Source organism: Gymnogyps californianus, chromosome 1, assembly GCF_018139145.2.
Source record: "Gymnogyps californianus isolate 813 chromosome 1, ASM1813914v2, whole genome shotgun sequence".
NCBI lineage: Eukaryota > Metazoa > Chordata > Aves > Accipitriformes > Cathartidae > Gymnogyps > Gymnogyps californianus.
Window position 1 is genome coordinate 149,871,893 of NC_059471.1, and position 25,858 is coordinate 149,897,750.

The window sequence follows — 25,858 nt, forward strand, 5'->3', positions numbered from 1 at the left end:
CCCTTTATGAGAGAAAGGCTGAAGAAAACCAATTTCTAAAAATTATCTTCCACCCAACCAACAGATAATCTGATTTACTGAATTTATTCCTCTCTTCTCAGAAAGACAAAGATGTTACTAATGACCCCACAGCCTCTGGTAATATCAACTGTGCAACCGTAAACTTTTCTTGTGGACTAGAAATAACCTACAAAAGTAAAGAGATTTGAATTTATTTTTGCAATGTGTTCTTTTTTGAGAACACATTTGTCAAAAATATCTGCAAACTTTTTATTTTGAGAGAACGCTGTTTTCTGTTTGCAATAAGCCAGCTATACCAGCCAACAAGAATTCAAATGTCTTTGATGAGCTCTTTTGCTCTGCCAAGCAACTGAGAGACCCAGGGAAGAAGGATGTAAGAAGAGATTATATGTTGGGGGTCAGTTGAATTAAATCATCTAAATACTGAAAACAGTCAAGGCCAGACTGAGGAAATTCTCAGTGCAGAGTGTAGAGAAGTAGCTCTGGAACAGGCAGCGTGGTAAAATAGGAGATCACGGCCAAGGGTATAGGGACACTCTCTGGATGCAGGTGACCATTAATAATTTTAATTTTTATCAGCCAAAATGTGAGTGAGCACATTTGTTTTGTCTTTTACTTTTACTGTTACTTGTGCCATCTGCATTCAAAGTAAACAATGCATGAGTATATGGGACAAATAAACCCAAAAATAAGTGATCAGAATAGACTGCAAATCCTTTTCCAGACAGACATAATTATGTATGGCTCTCTCTTCTCCCAAATCTACCACTACATAGCAAGAAATGAAAAAGATTACAGAACAAGAAGGCCATTTCCACATGGAGCAACCAGATAGGTACAAAGATTTAAGCAACTGTTAAATAATTCACATTTATTTATTAAAGAGAACTGGGAGTTCTGCAGCTGGCGTAATGCACAAACACACCTAACACTGAAAATATGCCCTGAAGTAGCTAAATTTGGTGACATAAATGAAAATTGTTTTTCAGTCAAAGAGCAAATATATTTTTGACTAATAATTGTTGACAGAAATCAGAGTCTCTGCCAAAATATTTACACTCAATTTGATTACAACAATGATCAGAGAGCATTGTTGAATTTACTGTGTTCATTCAGTTTTGGCAACAACATCAACACAAATATGAAATAATTCTCTCTCTCCAGATCTTTTATATATATTTAGTACACATCAATTTATATATTTATGTGTGTGCATAATTATGTATATTTTTATACACATTCCAGTTTGTTAAACCTTTTCGTTTAGCAAAGATAGAATCATCCCCAATGTTTCTCATGTAAAGCAGCAAGCACCTGGGGTAAGTTAGCAGTTCTGCACCCTCACTAAATTGGCACTAACCAGATCTCCACACAGTCCATGGTTTTTGCTACTGCCTTGAGAAACAACACGTTCTAACTATATGTGAATTTTTACTTCCACAATATTACTACGTAGATCTGTTTCAAGATTATGTTGTGCAGAGTAACAGAGGTTATAATAAACAAGCCTTTTGCATCTAACCCCCTCACCCTTAATCTGTCTGAAAACCTCACACTAATCCCTCTGGAAAACACAGAGTGGGTGTTGCTGAGATAGGTAGCTCATGACCACACCAGCATATGTGGCTGGCAGCAGCCATCCCTCTAAAAATGGCCTACCATAGACCAGAGCCAGCTTTGTGAAGGAACTTAACAAACCAAGAATTTAGGCTAGATTTGCTGCGTTGCACTGAATCTCTCTTTGTAAATAACCCAAATGCCACAAATAGACTTTGACTGGGTGCAACTTGGTTGCTCTGAATTTGATGCAGGTGGCAGGATTCACCTGCCTGCTTAGAACACAGAGGAAGGACACCACTGTGCTGCTGCCCATGTTGCCTTCTGTTTGAGTTGGCTCTCACGACATGCCCGGTGAAATGGAGTCCAGACCTTAATCTCAAATGTTCCCTGATATCGGAAGTATGCCATAGTTAATACTGACCTGGCTCGCTTCTGCAAAATGTTGTTAACTAGTAGATCCAACAACCTTTGAGTCGATGTGTACTTAGGAGGGAAAAAAGGGTTGGTGGGTGGGAGGATTAAATAAACTGTCAGGAAAGAGAAGCTCTGACAGCGGAGGGGTTTTTGTTTGGCGCTCTTGTAGCAGCCACAGAGCAGTGCTGCAGAAATATTCCAAGGTGCTGTGGGGTTTTCCTTCTTCATCAAATAGTGGCTGCCAAAACATCTACCTGGCTCCAAACGATTTGGTCATTAAAGCAAGCTCTGGCATTCCTCCACCTCCACAGCAGAGTAATCTTTTAAAGAGGATTTCTCACCTTGGGGTGCATTTTCTGCTCTGTTTACAGCAACAGCCTGTTGTGAGATCCTTAGCTTGGGGCCTTCATTTCTCATTAGGATTCTCAGCTTCATGGAGAAAGGTTTGAGCAGCAAAAGCTTCAGGCTCCGTGCATGTCAGAATGGTTTCATGGCACGTTAAATTCAAACGCAGCCATAAACTGAGACTTCTCTTAAAGCAACTGGAGTTTCTATTAACTGCAGTGATTACCAAAAAGTGTCTGTAAACATTTCAATGTCTGGCTCAGTTTTTTTTTTCTGTCTGGAAGGTTAGTATAGGATGATAGACTAAAATACCACACGGCTTCAGTAGCTTGCAGCAGAGGGGTTTTGTTACAGTTACAAAAAAATGGAAGGAAGGTATGTATGTAGTGTTAAGAAATAATAGCAGCACTTTACTGTGCCTCAGATCTGCATAGTCCAGAACAGTTTTGAAACACTAATTAATTAAACATTTCAGCAGCCTGGAAGATGAGTAAGAATTGTTCTCATTTATGGATGGTTAAACATAGGCTCAGGGAAGTTAGATGTCTTATCCTAGAAGACGAAGCCAACCAACTGCAAACCTGGGACTTGACTTTTTCAGTACCAGACTCTTGCCACTAAATTAATCTTATGTCTCTTGGAAAAAAGAGTGCTGTGACAAAATAATTTTTGGACATGCTAAGTTGTGTGATCCCCTCAGTAATGCAGGAATCTGTCACAAGTAGCACTGTTGATGGACATGCTATTGTGTATTAAGATGTATAACTGCAGCAGGTCCTCCTCTACCTACTTTCCTAAGTCTTCTGCCACATGACTTCAGAATTAGTATCTTCCCCAATAAGATAAAATATACTTCTACTGGATTATTCCATGTCCCTGCTTTAAACATATTTCCCCTTGAGCTTCCTCTTACTCTGACTTCACCTATTCAGCGACCCAATCACTTCCATAGCTCCCTTAACTTTATGAAGGCTTAAAGCCTTATCTGCTGTTATGCTGCCCCATCACAAAGATTCTCAATGTACATAGCATCTTGTACAAAGTTGCATGGAGAACTAAATGGAACAACTGGCAAGGATTACACAGGAAAAAGATAGTGTACTTAATTTCAGTTTTCTTATAGAACAGAGACAGTATGTCAAGGTTATCACTGAAGGCACTGTGCTGTGGAAATGAAGAGTAGCTGGTGGGACAGTATGAACCTCGGTATCATCCCACATGCAAAAAATGCAATACAGAAAACATTGACTTAGGAGCCTAGTGTGTCCTATTGTTACCTGCCATTGATGCTGCGATTTTTGTCTTAGTTTCATAAGATCAGTGCAAATGTACTACAGCTGATAAGAAAATGCAGACTAAACTCCAACATCAAACTTGCCTGGCATGGGTGCGGGAGCAACAAGCTAGAATCTGTAGCCATGATTTCCAACTATGCTGTTGAAAGGGGACTTCACAGCACTTGCTTTCTCCTCTTCCTCCCCTCCCTCTTCCCCCCCGCCAAGCTCTGACCTTTATTGTCACTCCTCAGCACCCCTATCTCTTGATCCTACTTCCAGGATCCTGGTGATGACTCCAGAACACAGATTTAGACCTTTATCTATATAATTAGCAATCTTGGCTCCTTCAGGCTTAAGACCTCGTGGACATTTAAGGAATTTATCCATGTACAGTTTATTAATTCTCTAATTTGTGATCCATGGGATGCTTCGGCACACAGAGTCATCTATACTGTTGTGTACCTTCCAAGCCAAGGAAAATGGGCGCTCGTTAAACCTCGATGCCTCTCTTGATGGGATGGCTGGAAGAAGCTTCCTCCAAACTCTGTGCAGAATGCTGGGACATTAACAGTGGTGAACATACACACAAGGAGACAAAGAGGTCAGAAATTAAGCCTTTATCTTAAATGTCATGAAGCCCAAGAGAGATGCACGAAACATAAAAAGACTCACAAAGACTCCTGAGCAGGCCTGGACCTGACTTCATCGCTCAGAGGTCTCACGGAGCTAAGAAACCCACTGAGAAGGGAGGAGTCTGGCTAGTTAGGGCAGAAAGAGACCAGATAAATACAATGAAGAATCCACACATATTATGAGAGTCTCTGTGTTTCAGTTATATATGCCACTCAAAAAGCCCCTTATGAACTTGCACATATATCAAAAGTGGATCTACAGAAAAGGGCATAAATAAGCATGAGGTATAAAAAACCTGGGTTGAAAGTAGGGGATAAGTGCTCAGCACTGATTTGCCTTCTCTCTTCAGGATGAGTTGCACATTACAAAGAGGACCAGTAGACAGCAAACTTTTACCTAGTAAGTATCGCAGAGCTCACAACTTCAGTTAGCTCTATATCAGGCAAAGTAAGAGCACATGAACAAGTACACTCTAGGTGGTAGGATCAAAACACAGCAGTCTGGTAAGTATTCAGATGAGGAAGCTGTAAGAAGGGCTATCTCAGGCCTTACACAAAATGTGGGATGATACCCTGGTAGGAAAATATGAGACTAAATAATCATGGTTTGATGGACTAAAGAAATTTTATATCTTCTAGATATAGCGCTTCAGAAAACTCAAGTCAGTCTTCACTCTGGCAGATGTTACTTGAGAAGTACATGGTTTTGGAGAGCATAACAGAAATAGCTGTGGTGTTTGCTGTAAGATAGCTGAGTTCATTTAGAAAAGCTCTTTCTGCAATAAACATTTGCACATCTTCCTGATACTTATTTACTCTGCAGACTATGAGCTCTTCTTTTGGATGTCCCATAGGAATTTTTCAAAAGATTAATATAATAGTACACCACCTCAGTCCACAGCCTGGTAAGCATTCACAAAACACACATGAAATCTCACGAGAAAGTTGGGGAGAGGAGTAAAAAGGTTCTTGAATGTGTGTACTGCAATTATGGCAAGCATAATTCCTGATTTAAGGGTCAGGATTGTTTCTGAAGAAGTTGCTAGCTGTGTTAAACAGGTGGCTGATCTATAACTATAAAAAGGCTACAGTAGTTATCTTGTTGTGTAGTGACTTGTTCTTTTTTTCCAGATTATGTAGCTGAATAGAAAAAGACTGCAGGCTTCTCCCTATGAAACTCCAACCAAAACGTGTATTGTGCTTCAATGCAGGCTTCTAGCTTCCATGCTGGTCAGTGGCAGGCAACATCTGTGGCTGTGCAGAAATGTAATTTTCTGTCCCAGAAGAACTAGGAAGATTTAAAAAAAAAATCTGTTCAGGTTGCTTAAAAGATTTAATACTAAACTTTTTAGTTTTAAAAATTTTTTAATGATAATTAGCTTAGCTTTCTAAAGGAAAAGTCATTTTGAAATGAAAAAGTACTATTTTAAATCTAAAAAAGGTCAAAATAGATGCATTACAAGTTTGGAAAATTTCTGCATTTTCTTTTCTTCAAAAAAAATTTGTCTTGAAAAATTAATCAAAACTAACTTGTGACGTGAACTGGTCCAGTTTTGATGAATCCACTTGCTCTGAAAAATATCTTTTTCATGCAAATATTAATGACTAGCTCCATGGTGCCGCTGGTAGTACAGTACATGCTGTAATGTCTCACAGAGCTGGAGTCATCAGTCTCGGTGGGCTATGCTTTGTTAACGTAGGAAAAAAAAAGGATTAATATATTGGAAAATTAAAATGGTTTTGCTAAATTGGCCTCTCCCAATAAACTGAAAGGCTGCTTTCATTGAAATCAGTTGCAAAACCTCTTTAAAAGTACTAGGTAGGTGAGACATTGGATTGCCTCTATATTAATTTGATTACTTAAAACTGATCTTGAAACATAGTCATGAAGTTGGACTAACATGACAAAGCAAATCCCCAAAGCAAGAACAAGGGAATCTTGAACCCCAAACATCTCTACCATTAAACGAAGTCAAGGAAACAAAATATGAGTACTCTTAAATTGAATTAAAACATCAATAAGGTAGCCTTATGTTTTGCAATGAAAGATGACACAGCTGAGCTGCAGATCATACTGAGAAAGGGAAAGCATTCTATTATTACAAGCACTCAAGAGGAGACAACCCACCTTCAACCTCCTTTAATTTTGCCATTGGATAGCCATGGAACAATTCCTGCTCCATCAACAGTCCCTCTGCCATGAGGAAACAGTCCTGGTCCCTCAAGAATGAGGGACTACCCATTAATAGTTTGGTGCAAATAATCAAATTTAAGTAGCTAATAATGCAGGCTTAAAGCTGAAGAGCTAAGTCAATTCTCTTCCACATTTTTCTGCAAGTTAATTGCACTGCCCCTGTGACCCTGCCAGTCAATTTTTAATTTGAAAGGAACCTTTCAGCTTGTATGGTGAGGAAGTGTTATAGAAGATGGAGATGGGAGACAGGGTACTAGGCTGTGGAACACATGCTGGAATACTGTTCTGGGCGGCACCCTGATTGCAAGGTAGAAGGAAGATGACTAGGTACAGGGTACAAACATAGACTGTGAAATCATATGCCGATGCTGAAAGGCTGAGAGAACTTCAGGGCAAAGCTAGACTGTTGCTTTCTGGTGGCACACAGATCTCAGACGTACAACAAGAAAGGCAGCTTTCCTTTTCTAAGCATTTTGCAACATTCAATTAACTTTATTCTCTTGCGATGCACAAAGACAATCTGTCACTGCAAATGGTGCTGATTATTTTTCTTTTCTTAGATTGCCTCTTAACATGATCACAGTAAAACTCTCAAGGCTAAAAGCTTGCTCCATTTATGATAAAATGTGAATAAAAACTGACAAAGAGATAAGAACTCTTTTTAAAGACTTCCCTAAAAGGCTGAGGAATCTAAACAAAGGGGTCTTGATTATTAGCTCAGGACAACCTATCATCACTGCTACATGGACAAATTGCACTGCATGCCAGAGCACACTGAAGACACAATAATTTATCAGTCAGAATGCAGAAAATTGTACAGTGCATGGTGACTTTCCAGATCGCATTTCTTCCCCGCAGGTCCTCCATTTCTGTCTTAAAGAGACATTGCAATGCAGCGTAATGCTAAAATGGAGTTTGGGAGGAAAAATTAAGAAAGGCATCATGTGGAAAAGTACCCGATTTTGAGCACCAAACTTAAAAGCCTAAATTAGGTATTCAGTATCCCTTTACATCCCTTAGAAAAGAGAAGGGCCCTGCTAGATGGTAACTCAAAGCAAGAGTTGAAGTGGCCTGTGAGTCACACTCTGCTAACACGCACACACACATATACACCCCACCTCTTTCCATCAACTATTCCAAGAGCCTACAGAGACTAAACTCTGAACATGGGCACCGGAGTAAGGTAGGTGATGTGAATGAATACCCTCTTCCGTGTCATATCTAGGACAATTGGAGGCGAGTTGTACAAACAAAAACACAAACAGGAAAAAATCTGGGGGCGTTACTCAAAGGGAAAAGCCAAAAGTATTGAGTTCTTCATTTTTCCACTCTTAGCTTAGAATGGGAAGGCAGCAGAACAGAAAAGTCAAAATGAATGGATCTCAAGGGAGCACACTTCAGTAACCCCAGAGGATTGTCAGGAAAGACCTCCAGGGGATGGTCTAAGGAAAAAGGCATTAAGGAGAGATGGAAGCTCTTTAATGAAATAATTCTTATGGCCTTATGTGCCAGCTGTTTCACTGTGGAGAAAAGACAAGTCACATAGTAACCTTGTGTGCTGGTTTTGGCTGGGATAGAGTTAATTTTCTTCACAGTAGCTAGTATGGGGCTGTGTTTTGGATTTGTGCTGAAAACAGTGTTGATAATACAGGGATGTTTTTGTTATTGCTGAGCAGTGCTTACACAGAGTCAAGGCCTTTTCTGCTTTTCACACCACCCCGCCAGCGAGGAGGCTGGGGGTGCACAAGAAGCTGGGAGGGGACACAGCCGGGACAGCTGACCCCAGCTGACCAAAGGGATATTCCATACCATATGACATCATGCTCAGCATATAAAGCTGGGGGAAGAAGAAGGAAGGGGGGAACGTTCAGAGTGATGGCATTTGTCTTCCCAAGTAACCGTTATGTGTGATGGAGCCCCGCTTTCCTGGAGATGGCTGAACACCTGCCTGCCGATGGGAAGTGGTGAATGAACTCCTTGTTTTGCTTTGCTTGTGCGCACAGATTTGCTTTGCCTATTAAACTGTCTTTATCTCAACCCACAAGTTTTCTCACTTTTACTCTTCTGATTCTCTCCCCCATCCCACGGGGGGGGGCGGCGCGGGCGAGCGGCTGTGTGGTGCTTAGTTGCTGGCTGGGGTTAAACTACACCACCTTGGCTAGATTGTGAGCTCTTCATTGACCCTAAGCATGAAAAGGAAGCAAATCAGCAGTGAAAACCAAGTCAGATTACCAAGCAAAAGTACAAAAGCTCAACAAGATTACACTAAATTACAGAGTGTTATTCACTAAGAGTGTCCAGGGTACAAAGTTGGATGTAACCAGCAAGAAACATCAAAAAATCATTCAGTGAAGACATTAACAATGAAGGCAGGCTCAAGAGTAGTCTGCCATGAAACCAAGAGTGAAAGTTATTGATGCATGATGTCAAAAAGGTCAAGTTGTTTAATGCTTTTTTCTGTGTTAATCATCACAACAGATAAGCTTTCATCAGACAGCTATCATATCTAATTCCAGTCACAAAAGAGCAAGATCTAAGTCTTTGAATAGAAAAAAAACTCCACAGATTAACAAGTATTAGTTAAATTCAATTGTTTTCAAATTGCCCAGACCTAATGAGCTCAATTCCAGCCTAAACCTAAAGGTTTGGCTGATGAAATCTAGAGCTTTTAGCAGTTATTTTGAGAACTCATCAAGACTGGGTAAGGTATTAGACATCACATTTACCTTTCTCTAGGTTTTTGTTTTTTAAAAGACATGAAAGTAGAAGCAAGGGAATTAGAAACAGTCAGTTTAACTTCAATTTCTGGAACAAATTATGAAACATTTGTAACTATATGGAAAGTAATTACTAACATCCAGCAGGGACTGGTTGGGGGGGGGGGGGGCGGAAATCACATCACACCAATCTAATTTCTTTTTAGGACCTGGTAGCAGGCTTTGTGGAGAGAGAAGACAGACATTAGATATTGTACAACCTGACTTTAGTAATGTATGTAATGTGCTCTTCTGTGCAATAAACGTAGAAAACTAGACTGACATGAAAATAGGTGCAAACTGGTAGGAACACTATTTTTGAGATTATTTCCCAATATACAAACAATATTTGTCACTGACAGTGAAAGATTGATATGTATAAGAAAAGTTAACATACAAAAATTATCCTTCCATTCTACTGAACAACTGGAAGGCTTCAGGTCTGGGTGCCCATTTCTGGATACCACAAAGGGACTGATTAAAGAAAGTCCAAAGGGAGCAATGGAAACTACGGGAGGACTTAAAAACACCATCCACAGAGGCCTACCAAAGGCACTGGCACTGATGATAGATTCTAAGCATCTTCCACGTCAGAAGTCTCCAAATAGTAACAAGTTCATCCTTTCAATAAAAATACAGAAAACACACTTAAATAAAACACACTTAAAGACTTTTGTTTCCTCATTAATTACAGCTGGGATGTGTTGAAGTGTTTTAAGACATGCCCTTTCTGTGCTGAAAGCTAGACAGTGCCTGCCCTTTCAAACAGCCTGTTATCCATGGGAGGATTTCTGCCCTGGACAATTCCACTGAAGCCCAGAGCTGCCCTCTGAAGGGCTCCTCTTGTGAAGGGCAGGAGAAACTTTAAAGGATCATGACTGTATTTAAAGATGCCAAGGCCTGCCCTCCGAGTTACGTTATGGCAATCTACGCTTTTGACTATGGACTTCTCATGAAGCCCCTTCCTCTCCCCTGTAACACAGTCAGACTTCGAGATAGAAAAACTTCCCTTTCATGCCCTCAGCTAATACTAGAGCTAAAACACTCGCTGTTCGCAGGAATGACAGCTCAGCTAATTTCCTGCTACGTTGGCTCCAGCCCAGCTCTTTACCCCCTCTCTGCCTGCACCCCCCCTTTACCACCACAGCAGCTGCAGAGTTGTGCCACCCCTAATTATTCCCAGCAGTGCCAAGCTGGAGGCACCGCTGTCACGGAGGATGGCAGCAGAGTGCAGAGCATGACAACAGCAGCAGCAGGTGGGCAGAGCAGAAAAGGCCAGATTACTGTCTATGTGATTACTGTCATTTATCTCAAGTCAGGCAGAAGGCAGAGCGTGCTCTGCCTTTGCTTGTTCCTTCCCTCTGTCGCTACAGAGCAATTCCTGAAAACACTGTACAGGGATGTTATGCACTTGTTAAGCATTGTTTTAAGCACTGAAAACCACCGCAGTCAGAGCAAGTAATTGCCCCTTACAGCAGTCACAGGTTTCTCTCGAACACAAGTGCTATGGGAAAATAAACAAGGCAGCTTCCAATGTTAGGACCAACTTGAAAAGCTGTTGGATTTTTACAAGTGTATATATTTCTGTCTTTCAATGTATTGGGCAGAGCAATATTTGAAATGTAAACAAGAACTTTACCCTTACAGCTCTGCCTTCTCAAGGCAGCAGGACTGTGATGCTGTCAGGGCAGCTGCCTGCTGGGAAAGTTGCGGGAAAGCTGCTCAACTCCAGTGCAGAATGGCCACTGCACGGGCGAGAAAGCAAGCACTCCCCTTGAATGCTGGGATCAATCTAAAACATGCTCTTACATCTGGTTCCCATCTTTGCTAACTCTTCTCTCTTTTCTCCCTGATATTTAACAGGGTAATATTCTGTCATAGTTAAGTGTTTTCAATGCTGGCTGTCAAATTTCTAAATGAAATCCATATATTTAAAAGCATATGGATTTAAGTATCAATGCTTTATACAAAAATGTCATTTCTGAATCTTAAAACAGACTTTCTAAATTTAGCCAGAAAGCTTAACACCATCACAAATACAGCCTTCACTGCAACACATACTTTCCTCCTCCAAAACTGGATCCAAACTTTGCTCCTTGGCCTCATCATTAGGTTAAGAACAGATGATAAAATAAGACTCAACCAAAGCCTATGTCCATATGAAATATAAATCTATTTTGAGGCCTGAAAATATTCCATATGCCCTGACTTTCATTCCATTGGTCTTGAACTAGAAACAAAATTGAGAAGAAATTTGATTTTGGGGGGGGGGGGGGGGGGGGGGGGAGGGGGGGAGTTTTTCCTTTCTACATTAAGGGAGCAGAAAACTCTATTGCCCAAATGAGGTTTAACAAAAGCCTCCTGAATAAATCTATGGGCCTCCTGAGGTTTTTTTTCCATCACCCACTCAGACAGAGGGAGGGGAAGAATAAATGCATCCTAGAGGCAGTGTGGTGGCTTGACCCTGGCTGGATGCCAGATGCCCACCAAAGCCACTCTATCACTCCCGTCCTCAGCTGGACAGGGGAGAGAAAATATAACAAAAGGCTCACGGGTTGAGATAAGGACAGGGAGAGATCATTCAATTACTGTCACAGGCAAAACAGACTTGACTTGGGGAAATTAGTTTAATTTATTACCAATCAAATCAGAGTAGGATAATGAGAAATAAAACCAAATCTTAAAAACACCTTCCCCCCACCTCCCCCTTCTTTCCAGGCTTAACTTTACTCCCGATTTTCTCTACCTCCTCCTCCCCAGCAGCACAGTGGGATGGGGAATGGGGGTTGTGGTCAGTTCATCACACATTGTTTCTGCCGCTCCTTCCTCCTCAGGGGGATGACCCCTCACACTCTTCCCCTGCTCCAGCATGGGGTCCCTCCCATGGGAGACAGTCCTCCACAAACTTCTCCAATGTGATTCCTTCTCATGGGCTACAGTTCTTCATGAAGTGCTCCAGCGTGGGTCCTTTCCACAGGGTGCAGTCCTTCAGGAACAGACTGCTCCAGCGTGGGTCCCCCACAGGGTCACAAGTCCTGCCAGCAAACCTGCTCCAGTGTGGGCTCCTCTCCCCAAGGGTCCACAGGTCCTGCCAGGAGCCTGCTCCAGCGTGGGCTTCCCATGGGGTCACAGCATCCACCTGCTCTGGCGTGGGGTCCTCCATGGGCTGCAGGTGGATATCTGCTCCACCGTGGACCTCCATGGGCTGCAGGGGGACAGCCTGCCTCACCGTGGTCTCCACCACGGGCTGCAGGGGAATCTCTGCTCTGGCGCCTGGAGCACCTCCTCCCCCTCCTTCTTCACTGACCTTGGTGTCTGCAGAGTTGTTCCTCTCACATATTCTCACGCCCCTCTTGGGCTGCAATTGCTCTTGCCCAGCAACTTTTTTTTTTCCTCCCTTCTTAAATATGTATCACTGAGGTGCTACCACCACCGCTGATCGGCTCAGCCTTGGCTGGTGGTGAGTCTGTCTTGGAGCTGGCTGGCATTGGCTCTATCGGACATAGGGGAAGCTTCTAGCAGCTTCTCACAGAAGCTGCCCCTGCAGCCCCCCCCCCGCTACCAAAACCTTGCCACGCAAACCCAATACAGGTGGCTGCATGAATCCAAGACAATATGTATGAAAAATTTAGAGGCATTTTAAATGTATTGTAATGCTCATTTGTCTACCAACTACCTAAGATTTTCAGGGCTGCCAGTTTCATATGAATACAGTCTACTCGTCAAAAGCAAAACTTACTTGCTTCTGCTGTTTGTAGTATGTTCTGCTATAAAAACAGTCAGAAAGCTCTGTGTTAGTCTATTAAGAAGGGAGTTTCTGGTAGACAAAACATTCAGAAATCACTATTAACATGGGTTAAGCATTGGCTATTTTTAGTCAACAGTGTAACTACAGAGGCTTCACCTCACACCACATACACCCACTGCTAAGCAACTATCTTCTGGTTGCATGTGCCACTCTGCCCTGAGAGCACACAAAATCCCTGAAAAGATCAACATAAGGAGTTTTCAATCTGTTCTGGAATTAGAAAATACTGCCTTAATTCCTGCCTCCATTGCCAGTCTTCCTCACCAGCCTGCTCTCTCAGCCATTACAATTTCAAGGTAAACAAGTAGTGAGTGTATGAAAGCCCATTTAAAGAAACTCTGAGCATCTGGTTGCCAGAGTTACACTTCCTTTTTTGCAGGTCCAGAAATTCTTCCATGCTTTCCAGCAACAGGCCCTGAACACCACCAGCATGATTTTGCAAGACAAGCCCAATGAATGAACAGAGGTGGTCTTCATAGGGGCCTCCTTCGTCACCCTGTCTTCTGTAATAACAGCCCCCTGAACATGGCAATCTACCAGAGCAACACAGCAATGCTTGTGAAGCGTGTGTGAAGGCATGGAGAGCGAGGGAGGTTAGGAGTGCTGAGACTGCCTGTTCCTGCGCTCTGCTTTTCCAGGCAGTCCTTGGGACAGAAGAGCAAGGAGGCAGCTTCTCCCTCCAGCCCCAGATTTCACAGCTACAGAGGGCCAATTGTAACAGTAATAACTGCGCTTAAAGGTGTATCCTGCTTAGCTCCAACAGGGATAAGCAAACAAGCAAAAAAAAAAAAAATCCCATACGAGCATACACCACAGCCTGCACAGCTGGACCAGAAAGCTAAAGGATACCACCTGCTCCACCTCCCCGAGTAAGTTGCCCACCACTTACAAGATGAGTGATTTGAGAAAGAAAGTGTGTACTCGAAAGCGTAATTCCCCAGTGCCCCAGTTGGTGCCTACTCTCTGTCCTGCCCTGCTTCATGCACGAAGCCCACTCCCAACCCTCCCAGAGCTGGGCTGGCCTGCTCCTCTCGCGGTGCCCAGGCAGCAGGAAAACGCCCTGCCGGCACCGTATCGCAGACGCAGCGAGAGCTGAAGCTGCCAGGGAGAGGAGGGACTGATGGCCCGGAGACACAGCTGCACACCGGGGAGGCTAACGGCAGGGTCTGGGGTGGGCACTAACCGTGGCCAGAGCCAGCATTTAGCCAAAGCAGCCTGACTAGATACACTGCGTACAGGGGACCAAAGGCACAGCCCGTCTCGTTGCGGGGTTAGCAAAGAGCCACCCGGAGCAACCGGCTGCAAAGGGGTCTCAAAAAGTATGTGGAGCCATGGCTTTCCAGCTCTGCTGGCTGCTCACCAGGAGGGAAAGAGGGAGACTTCCCCCCTGCTGCAGGGCCCCCGGGAGCACCCTGCCTCCCCACGCACCCACCAGGCAGTGCCGCTTCCACTCGCCCCTTACTGGCAGCTCCTGCCATTAGCCTGATTAGCAATAATTAAGAGACTGATTGAGTTTAAAGCCGGGGGGGGGGACGGACGACGGGACGGACACCAACCCAACAAACCCAACACCTCTCTGGTAACGTATCTGCATCCTCCTCGACATATTAACTCCAGATACCACAAGCTGCTGCTTTCAGTCTGCATAAGATAAAAGGTGCGACAAGCCGACCTGAGGTTGCCATGGAGACCAAAATCTTTCGCAGTGCCATGGTAACTGACTCTGGGATGTGCTATGAAAAGCTGACTGCACACCCTAGTTGAGCTTTTTCATATTTTTAAACCAATTAGCTGAGAGTCCAGTTAAATTAGTTTCTGTTTAAAGAAAGGCACTGTCAAAATGTAAGATATATTAGCCGGTATCTTTTTTCTTAGCAAAACACAAGAAAACAAAACCTTAAGGATATTACCGAGGTCCATTTGATTGTTTTTGAAAATCAAAAGCCTTATCTTTTCACATAAGAAATTCAATTTTTGTATATACTGAATTAGAAGGAAAGGGTTGAGCAGCTCTAAACCAGGTTCCCTTAGGGCACAATGTTGTACTCCTTGCATGTCCAAGTCTCTGACATCACTGGAAGTATTGAATGGACAAGAAATAAGCTTCGAGGGGAGAATAAATAAGATTTCAGTAAAACATTTAAGCTAAATATCATAAAGCTGTGACAGCAGCTGGACATGATACAGCAAGCATCAGCCACATGCATACCCAGGTCAGTGAGAATGGAAATTCTCAGTCAGGCCTTTGACTTTTCTGTGCCTCTGTTTCCCCACTTTAGTAAGCAGTGATTCTTCCCTCTCTTTACAGTATCCTGTGATATCAGTGGACTGAAAACTCCCAGATAACATCAGCAGGCATTTAAATTCTTTTTTTTCTTTTTTCTTTTTTTTCTGTTTTGAGCACAAGCATCACAAACATATGCTCCTTACTGTGAAACTTGATATCCAGAGCTTTCTGCACATGAGGCTACTACTGATAAACCAGGAGTTTCCAAGATGCTGCTCCATCCTCTGGTGACAAATGTGCAGTGTGTAGGTGCTGCTGCTTCAGGTTAGTGAGCAAGGAATATAGCATGACTTGATCTTTCCCACATGGCTAGGAAATAGTGAAAGTGGACAGGCACAGGAGAAGTAATGAATCTACAATAATACACTCTCCAGGGTAATGCTGAAAAGGCTAAGCAACACCTGGGGAGTACCTGCCAGTGCCACATGCAGTGTTTGCAACGCTGTCTCCATAAGCTGAGGTGAAGAGAGCTCATGTCAACAGCCATGTTCTCCTGCTTCCTAGAGTGCTTCCCAGAAAAGTCTGCTAATTCAGAAATTTGGTTTGAATCCAATTCATGTATTTTGGGGGTCGGAAATCTGGCCCTCGAAAGTGAGAAGAGTTATGAAGAAATAAAGAACATGTTGTTCATTTCAGGGACGTAGGTGGCAGAGCTCTCCTACTGAAATTGTGTAGAAGACTGTCCTCGTTTGACCCAGTTGTAAATGAATACCTGGTCCTTTGTGCTGTGGACTGAAAACTGGGCAGGTGCAGTAGCAGTCACGCAGCACTCCAGGTAATGAGAGAGGTGAACCCAGTCTTGCTTCACTTTGAGGTTTGCCCTTTGTTTGTTTGCCTGTGCGTCAAAATCATTTTTACCTTAGCAAAAGCTTCAGCAAGAAATGTCCCTGGAACACAGCAGTAAATATTGCACAGCCACTCTAGGCTCCCAGCAAGTGTCATGAGAGAGGCCAGGCAGAAGGATACCGATTCTGGAAGTTTTTATATGAAAACTGTCATTGCTAATAAACAGCCTGTAATAACTAAGAACATTTTCTCTGAGTTTAAAGTGAGCAAACTCAGGTTTCTATATAAGGCAGCTATTGCATCAGGAGAAGATGTACCGGGTAGGTCTAAAAAAACCACCCCTACAGTCTGTCTTTGTTCAGAAGACAATTCCTCTCTTAGTTTTAGTTATTCTGCAATAAAAAAAATCCCATTGCATTAAATACACAGAAAGGTTATTTTGTCAGAATTAACGTAAGGCACATTCCTGCAGTATCACAAAAAGCTATGCAAAGAGAGAAAGGGACCTCTTACACAAGAAAAATACAAAGGCAGATACTACAGTAAACAAGTTGCAATCACCATGGAAATACACCCCTAAAGTTTTTGACAGGTATTTAAACAGCAAGTCAAGAGTCTGGGCAAAAGACATCCAGAGCACAAGCTACAATTCATAGGTCTCCTTCCCCAAAAAGAGGGAATACTTGCTAGGAGATAAATATTATGGACATTGAATAGAAAAAATAGGTGAGTAAAGAGTGCCAAGGAAGCAGAGAGAAGATATTTTGATGGTAACTACTGGAGAATGCAGCATTGGCTGATCAGCAGCAGGAATCCATCTCAGAGTTTTTCAAGAGGTGCTAAAAATACTCACGAGTATAAGATGCCAAACCAGCTAGCTAGTCGAGGAGAAGCAAGAATAAAAGAGGAAAAATCCCAACATGTTACAGAGGCAACTTATAAAGGAGAAGCCAGCAGAAAAAGCGAACTAAGTGAGAATGCACTCCTATCTCCAGCTGATATTCTGTTCTGCCTTATATTTGCTGCAATATTTATTTAGAAAAGGTTTTCTAAACACTTCACTGAAAGTAAAATTGTGGTTCCACATTGCAGAAATAAGTGGTCTAAACATAGAGTTTAACCACAAGGCCTAAATACCCTTAGATGCAGTCTTATCTCAACGATTTGTACACTGTTACTCCAGGGACAACTTTTAGTGGTTATCCTCTGTTATGCGTAACTACATCCTCAATTCTATAAAAAAAAGCAAATTCTCATTCTGAGTGGCTTACCTTTTATCTGTCTAGGATGCTAGTTAAGTTTGTCTTAAACCAAATGATTAATAAGAGATTTAAGCACATGTCAGACTGAAGTACAGATTGAAATATTGGCTGGGAGGACAGATCTGTGCTTCACTAATGAACCTACAGAAACCAAGTCTTATTTTGTACCATAAGATTATATTTCTTGAGATTCAGAATTAAATAACAGACGGAGATAGATGAAGTATGCCTGTCCCTGAAAATAGCTACCCATTCTTCTTTATCATATTGTAAAGTCAAACATACTCTTCTGAAAATATCCTGCGTCCTGAGTTGCTGTAGCTACGTGGGGAATTGCCTGCAAGTTCTTTGTGTACTATGAATGTTCTAGAAGTGGAAGCTTTCCAGGTGTAAGAGAAATGACCAACAAGGAGATTAATAACAATAGAAAAAATTCACCTCTCCATTTCCTCCTCTCCTGACTAAATACAATGCTAATTGATGGTCAGGAACAGCTGGATGAAAATATTATTCACTTTGAAGACACAGAAATTTCATTTTAAAGAGCTGTCATTTTGGCATAGGCAAATGCTGTCATAACCAAAAAGAAATTACCTGCACTTTTGTTCTCATCTAAAACAAATCTCAAAACTTCCCCAGCTATTTTTTGATCAGTCAGGAGCCCCACATTTATGCTACTTGCAAGTTTCTACACTTCCATACTAATCCTCAAAATACCATGAAAAATGCTACTGTCAAAACACTCTAGCCTCCTTAGAAAGAGATGATTTCCCACGTTATTACAGGGAAGTGTGTTCCCTTGAGATTTCAAGCACAGTGCCAATGGCAGAAGCCTGTAACTGTAGTCTCCTCTGAGAGGACACTATTACCATTCAGCTTTTCAGCAAAATACCTCCAGGTATGGTCTGCCACCAGTTACACCCAAAATCCCGCTGACACCCGGGAGCTCGGTCAGGTGTGACTAAGTGTAGAATTTCCCTTGTAGTGTTTCATCAAATTAACTGACTTTACTGCTCTTTTCTTTTCAGCTACCCTGACATTTTACCTGTTTACACTAAATGCGTGTTAAGAGCTGTATCAACAGCAAAAGGGCAACTGGCAGACCCTGTATTATGCATTAGCAATCCCTACCATCACTTTAAGCAAGCAAATGAGCAGCATCAACTAAAAGAAAAGAAATGACAAAGGTTGTGGGGTTTTTTTTCCCCTCCCTTCATCTTGTGGTAGAAAAATCAAAGGAATGCTTTGCAAACTGACATCCTGGAGAGGGGAAGAAAACTTTCTTAAAGGCCTGTTTGGTGAAAAAATAGTACCTCCAGGTACATTACTATGGAAAAACTGTCATCCTGAGCTGCTCCCTACAGAGCCAGCCGGAAATTAGTCATGGGCAAACCACAAATACCTTGAAGGTTCAGACGAGCATTCAGAATGTCTGATACTTACCATAATCCCTTGAGTCTGCAGAATAGTCTTTATTGCAGTTTCTTGATGCTTCTGCACAAAGTGCAGAGATATGAAAAATATGAAAAATTAAGGCAAAATGGTGGCCGAACATTTTTGAATTACAAGAAGAGCTCCATCTGAGTTTTGTGGGAGCATTGCAGTTAGCTCTTACTTTATCTATACTGGCTTATATATCCTAAACTGCTTTCATGGTAGGACTATTTGGACCTCTTATAATCCTTTAAGCTACGTACACTACCTTAAATCAGATTCTAACCTGATCTCTCAAAACTCTGAAGTACCATTTTTTAATACAGAAAAACAAACAAGAAATTGCATATTTTTGTGTATGCTGGCAGAGAGATTTCACTGAGTTGGGAAAAAAAATGGGAAAAAATGGTCACAAACAATCATTAGCTTTTCTTCCTTTTAACTCGGGGATAAAAGTATAGTGAAACAATAAGTCTTATAGCAGTGAGTCAAGAGAAAGAATCACTACTGTGTGCAATGCACTACAACATCTGACTATAAGAAAAAAAGAAAAATAGCCAGAAAGACTTCTGCAGCCTACATCTCAGTGCACAGAGACACGAAAGTGAATATGATAGTAACCATTCTTATTATACCATTCACATACTAAATTTCACCCACTGGACTATATTCAAAACAATGCTCAAGAAAAATAGGCTTCAAAGAAACATACAACACGGGCATATTTTTGCATGGCTTATCAAAACTGTAGCAGTGCTCATGGATCTGAGAAATGAACTAAAACATTATGCAAAATATGAGGGGATAACCATCGGTTCAGAAAAATACTTAAGTGATGGAAAAAAAAAAGTCTCTAACCCTGATAGATCAATCTTCTGTTCCTAGGTGAATTCCATATTATGAAGAAGAATTTTAAACCAGAGCTGGTGCAATGATGTATATTAACAGGGAAATAAAAGGAATAGGGAACTGAAGCAAAGAAGAGAGGAAAGAGCTATCATAGCAGGCCAAATCACCTTCTCCTAACAAAGTTTATTATATAAAAACTTTGTGATCTATTTTTTGTTCCACACAATGGAAAGAAAAGAACAGTTCTGCTGAAAACAAGAAATTATTCCATTACTGTGTTTCTAAAGACAATCCCTCTATGAATTCACAGTGAAAGAGGAACTAATTATATATGGAGCCACAAAAAATTTATATAAACAATATTTAACTCCTTGCACTAGCCCAGGACTAAATATACTTGCTCATCTAGTCTGGTCTCTTCTCTGCACACTTAATTTATTTCTTGTAAAAGACCTGCTGAGCTTAATCTGAAAATAATCTGTCTTTGAAAAGTGGCCTCTTGCTTTTTTGGAAAAGAAAAAAAAAAAAAACCAAAACAAAACCCCAAACCCCAAAAGGTTTTAAATGATTCTTTATCTAGAAACTGCCTAAAATGACAGAATTTTATGTGGAAAAGTCAGAAGAATGAAGAAAAAAAAATATCTGAAACACAGACAATGCAATCTGTTGCATAGTTCTACTGGTAAGTCAGGCCGTGTAGAGTGAAGTGTTGCAGGTACATCCCAAATCCTTGCAGTTTATCACTATTATGGAACAAAGTAAAAAAAAAAAAAAAAAAAAAAAAAATCTCTCTTTAGCGTCTAAAATTTACTTTTTGAAGCAATAGTCCAGATAATGGCACAACTCTAGGAAGAGAGAGATTCCAGAAAACCACAAATCCAAGTACTTTAAAACTTAAAAGTACCTTTGAAGACATGGATTTGCCTTTACCGTAATAGATACTACCATTTTTGATATGTAGAAAACCAAACAAAAAACAAACTGTGTGGTAGCATCGTGCTGCTATTAGACATTTTTCTCAAATGGTCACAGAGTTGCTTCATTCAGAACATATCTTTTCTGAATCACATGATAAATAAAAAGATTACACTCACTACAGCCTTCTACAGAAGCAGAAAGAGAAAAAGCAGGCTGCAATACTGCTGAAACACTTTAAAGATAATTGTGCAGTTTTTCCTCACATTGATTTAACATGAGAAGCTCTAGTAAAGTTATTGTAAAATGGACAACAAATCTAGCTCTATTTGACTGGCAAAATGAAGATAAACATCTTGATACTAAATGCCTTTACTGAGAAAAGAATGACTAGCCTTTGTTTCCAGGCACCAGGAGAAGGTTATGAAAAACAGCAGGAAAAAACCCCAAAGAGTCTGTGACACCAAGCCAGTATGAGTTTATGCATAACAAAAGTTTAAGAGCTTTTAGCTCCTTGAATAGTTAATGGTCTAGTGTCCCAACTTCGTGGGTGTTTTTCATGTTACCAAAGCAACTTGCAGTTTATTGAAAAGTTAAAAAAATTCAAGTTCCAGAAGAGGGATAAAAAAACATGCAAATCAAATATTTTGACACCAACTCTATGACAAACAGCAGAGATAGAGCTTAACTGCAAGACAGATTGAAAGAAAATACTAAGCTCAGGTTATTTTGGCTAAGGATTGCTAAACCAGTGTTTCCTCAGAAGACACAGCTGCTCTACGTAGAACGATTAAGAACAGTTTTGTCTTTTCTCTACACTTGTAGATTTTAAGCTCCGTGAGATTATCTAAGAATAACTAAGGGCAAAATTTGGTTCATGCAGTTTTTATTCCAGCTATCTGTACCCAAAAGGCGTATCCAATTATAAATTCACATCCATTCCTACTTTTATTGTACAGGAAGTCCAAAAAGAAAAAAAACAACACACAACAAAAATCTTTATTGTGTTTGAAGTATGTGAAAACAGATGCCCCAGACAGTTGAGAAATGGCCAACTCCTGCATTGTTCAGGAAAATTTAATTATAAACAACCCAAAGACCCATTTAAGCCACATGTTTTGATTTTAAAAAATAGGGTAAAAGAACAGATATATTCTTCTTGTTACCTTCTTGCTTCAGGCCTCTGTATCTATGGTAATAAGATTACCATTTCAGGACTAGAATTGATCAGAATTTTTGTAATGACTTTCAACCCTCACAAATCAAATGCCTTTTTCTCTGTTTGGTGGGGATTTCTTTCCGTTTGAATTTTATAGAGTTATTGCCTCAATAGTCTCCACCCCACCATAAAATAATGTTTTAAAAATAATTGCTACCAAATGGTTTCTTTTTCTCTCTCTAGTCCTCTTTACTACGAATCCAATCAGCTAGAAAATCCTATATAAAGCAGGGTTGGCTTTGGATTACTTTCTGTCCCTTTCCCTCTGTCTCCTTTGATCAGTTACATTTTATTGAAAAAGCATACACTCGGCATTAGAGAAAAGTAACACAATGAAACAGCAAGGTAAGTTTGAAGGCCTGTCTTAGCATTAGGCCTTCTGCAGTTACAACATTAATTTTGCTGACTTGCAAACTCATGGAAAGGCCAAGAAAATGTGATTTTGTTTTATCTTCCAGTTTTCATTCACTATTTAGTGGCTTTTATTTTTAATGATTAAGCACTCATGTCATCCATGTAATTCCCTTTTATAAAGGGATATCCCTGACCAGTTCTCCTGGACCAGAAGCATGCGGTGTCTAGCCTTAATACTGAAGAGAATAAAGAAAAAAAAATCAGATGGTCTCCTTCGGTTATAAGGAGATAGTGACAACCAGAAGTCTGTGCTAAGAGTGGAAGACAGAATTGAATCCATGATTTACAAAAATAGGGAAAAGACCTAATTTATACCAGGTAGCAACCTCAGAACTGGAGAAGCCAAACAGAGGAATACGATTGCCTTTGCAAGATTAGGTGGGAGCCAAGGCAAGAACAGCTTGGAAAGATCTAGGTTTTAGACTCCCTGTGAATTGCTGAGGTGCAGATCAAATGAAAGCAAATGCATTTATGTATCACACTTGCTGAGTGTTCCTGAACCAACAGCATATCTTATTTCCTTATGCCTGCATATTGGTTCATATGGCAGCATACGTACCTCACAAAACAGTTTACCACATTGAGCAGGTACCATAAAAAACACAAATGAAAGAGGAATTCTTGGCTATTGTAATGTCCTGCACTGTCTGGAACACATGCCTATAAACGGAGAGGACAGATAACTAAATCTGCCCGTTGGAAATCACTGGAACTTCCCCAACACCCAGGGCAGACTTGCCAGGTTTCTAGAACAGAGAAAACAGATTTTCAGCTCCCTTAGCCAAATTTTCAAAGCTATTGAGAAGACTGAAAGGGCTAATAGGGCCAAGTGAGATTTTCAGACACAACTAACCAAGTAAGGCATACATCTCCCAGGCCCTAATCTGCTTAGGCACTTTAGAAAATCTCATTAGGCACATATCTGCATATTCAGATACCTGTATGTTTTGAAACTCCGGTCTCTTTTCTCTGACAATTCAACCTTTTATCTATTTGTTGCCTATTCTTACTTACATCTAGGCTTTCATAACAAGATGCAGTAGGCTTTTGACCTTGGAAAAGGGATCCTGGAAAGCTATTTTACAGTGTTTTTTAAAGGAGGGACTAAGCACAGAATAATACCTCTCAAAAGAATAGATTGAACAGCATTTTTTTTTCTGTTTAACCAGCACAGCCATAGATTATAGGGAGTTTGGTTTCATTGTATAACAACCCATCATTGTTCCCTAATACATTATCTCATCAGGAGGCCCCATTTCAGAAAGGCTACATAGACACACATTCCCTAATAGCAGAGCTAAGTGGCGGCATGATCTAGTGGATTAATTATATAACCGGCAACTAGGTTTCCTGGTTGTAATACAATTTTAAATTTACATCTTTAAAGCAAATTCTTAGACAACTAAAAAGTACTTGACTTCAAGAGATCTGTATCTAGCTCGTCTGTTGAAAAAAATGATCATTTACCTCTTTAGGAGCTCCTTTAATCACGTTTATCCTCACTACAGTCAGAAGCTTCTGGGATACCACATTAATTTCAAAAGCATACAATAAATACCTTGTAAATTTCAGATATGGAAGCAGAAGCCAAAATATATGAATTAAAATTAGACATTTGATAAAATTATTCTGATTAGTAAGAAAAGAAGAAGGAAAACTAAGTGGAATCTTAGAGTTCTTACCTATTTTTGCCTTCAGAGGGAGTTTGAAAACGCCCAGGTAAAAGACTTCTATCAAAGTTGCACCCAGTTGCTGACAGGAGTAAAAGCAGTGATATTCTAAGAGATCTTTGGGTAATACTTTTCCTTCCCTACCTGGAAAAGCTTTACATTTTTTGTTATGAAATATTTTATGAGATTATGCATTTAGCACACACTTTTAAATCTTCTCCATATGGTACCAATCCTTCTACAAATACAGACCATGTGGCTATCAGGATTTATGAACAATGTGTGCAAGCTGTCAGACCACTGAAGTGGATTCTGAAATAAAGCACGGTAGATAAGTAGATCCTGTATGAATTCTTCCCCAGGCTGCTTCTTTGCCTGAAATTTTTATTCAAGCTCTGGAATCAATGCAGAGAGGACTTTTCTGGAGTCAGAGCACCTTATCAAATTATCTTAAGTGGTTTTGCTATAAAATTATTTTAATGCTCTAGACACAGTTTCATGCTGAGATTTATGAAGGCTTACAAAAAATTTCACTTTTAAAACAATGCTATAATTTACCTTTGTACAGTGGCAATGGAAGAAAACAGGATAAAATCCCACTCTGATTTTTTACAACATCAGTAGTAGAGCCAACCTCAGTAACAAGAGTCAGTCCAGTTTTGAGAGCTGCAAGCTTTCATCCTGCTCCTTTCATCAGACATACTTCTTATATATTTGTTGATTCTGTTTACTCCCTCTCTGTAGGGGTTGAATATGAATGTGCTTCTTTCACAGCTCTCCTTATTGCCTGCAGCTTCCATCTTATTCTCTCCAGATTAGCAACTGAATAATAATTGTATTGATTGATATACATTATCCTTCACAATATAAATTGCCCAATTTAGACAAATTTACAAAATAAACTGACAAAAACTACTCATGGTCAAGGTAGCTGCTGCCAAATAGTCAACAACAAACCCTCTACTTTCCTTAACCCATAACCAATGCTTGTATATTCATGAGAAAGATCATCTTGGCTCCTAGCCCAGGCATAAAATTAAGCCTAAACCAGATCTTGGATCTGACAGGAAAGGATCATTTCCATTCCACCTGATTCTAATCTCATTTGTATTGACTTTTGACTAGTGTTAATTCTGCTAGTTTTATTAGGGGTGTTTCTTATCTTCATCATTGTAGATGAAAATCAGAATCTTATATTTCAGCTTTAAAGTTTTAAGATCTTTTTCCATCTTGAAACATTTGCAATTCACTCTAATTCTATCTATATTAGTGAAAATCTGGAGTAACTCCAGCTGGAGACTATAACTTTTTGGCAAGCAGATAGTGAGAGAAATTTAGCAACAATTTCTTTTGCTCATGTAACAGACTGCAGCTCCAGTACAAGAAAATAGTATTAATGGTCATAACTGTAAATTCTACAATCTTTCCTCTCTTTTAGCATGGAAAAGAAATTACACATCATGATAAAACTATGGAAAGTAGATGCTTTTGTAGTTAAAGACTAAATTGACATCAATCAAGTGATAATGAAACTTCCAGGAGATGCTTTTGCCAAATCAGATTAGTTAACAATTTCTGAAGAATACTAGCACAGTATATTCAAGAGGAAAAGTATGGAATTTTTTAGCAAGAATTATCTCAAATCAGTGACATGTCTGTTAGGACTCAATGCTAAATGTTGCACAATGAAGGGGAAAAAAAGGCTAAAAATGTTGGCTTAAATTGAAAACCATCCCTCCCACAGAATCATTTTAGATAGCTAAGATTAAGCACAGTATGAGTTACAGGGTTAGTAATGTAATTTGAATAAAACTTAACAATTATCACTGAGCTACAGATTGTGACAAAGTAACACTTGATAGACAGAAGAGAAGAGACATAAGCGATAATATTTAATAGCAAGGAATCCTCTATTTGTCTAATATTTGAAAATAATCTATTAGGTCATCTTTTCTTTAGAAGATATATTGGTTCCTATTATTATCACTATTCAAATTTCTTCCCTTTGGATGGAG

The 25,858-nt window shown here is 40.4% G+C and overlaps 1 protein-coding gene and 1 long non-coding RNA gene across 3 annotated transcripts in view; both read right to left on the reverse strand.

The window, feature by feature from the left end:
- Positions 1-25,858, reverse strand: part of CACNA1C (calcium voltage-gated channel subunit alpha1 C) — a 487,530-nt gene that overhangs the window by 247,435 nt on the left and 214,237 nt on the right. The window lies entirely within an intron of this gene.
- LOC127013841 (uncharacterized) lies at positions 4,220-5,928 on the reverse strand. Its single transcript, XR_007766123.1, has 2 exons — positions 5,780-5,928; positions 4,220-5,537 (listed from the first exon to the last, which is right to left on the reverse strand). It is a non-coding gene; the product is annotated as an uncharacterized LOC127013841 (long non-coding RNA).